This window comes from Myotis davidii, unplaced genomic scaffold, assembly GCF_000327345.1.
Source record: "Myotis davidii unplaced genomic scaffold, ASM32734v1 scaffold676, whole genome shotgun sequence".
Taxonomy (NCBI): domain Eukaryota; kingdom Metazoa; phylum Chordata; class Mammalia; order Chiroptera; family Vespertilionidae; genus Myotis; species Myotis davidii.
The window spans coordinates 314,995-315,365 of NW_006287321.1; positions in this window are offsets into that span (position 1 = coordinate 314,995).

A 371-nucleotide genomic window follows, 5' to 3' on the forward strand; every position below is an offset into this window, starting at 1 on the left:
AGAGTATAAGATGACAGAAGATTTTACTTTGGGTGATGGGCATAAGGTGTAATATACAGATCTTGTAACATAAAAGCCCATAGCTGTAACCTATATGTTCATGTTAACCAATGTCACCCTAATAAATGTAACTTTGAAAATATAAAATAGCCTGACCGGCATGGCTCAGTGGTTGAATATCAACCTATGAACCAGGAGGTCATGGTTTGATTCCTTGTCAGGGCACATGCCTGGGTTGCGGGCTCAATCCCCAATGGGGGATGTGCAGGAGGCAGCTGATCAATGATTCTCTCTCATCATTGATGTTTCTATATCTCACTCCCTCTTCATTCCTCTTTGAAATCAATAAAAATATAATAATATAATATATT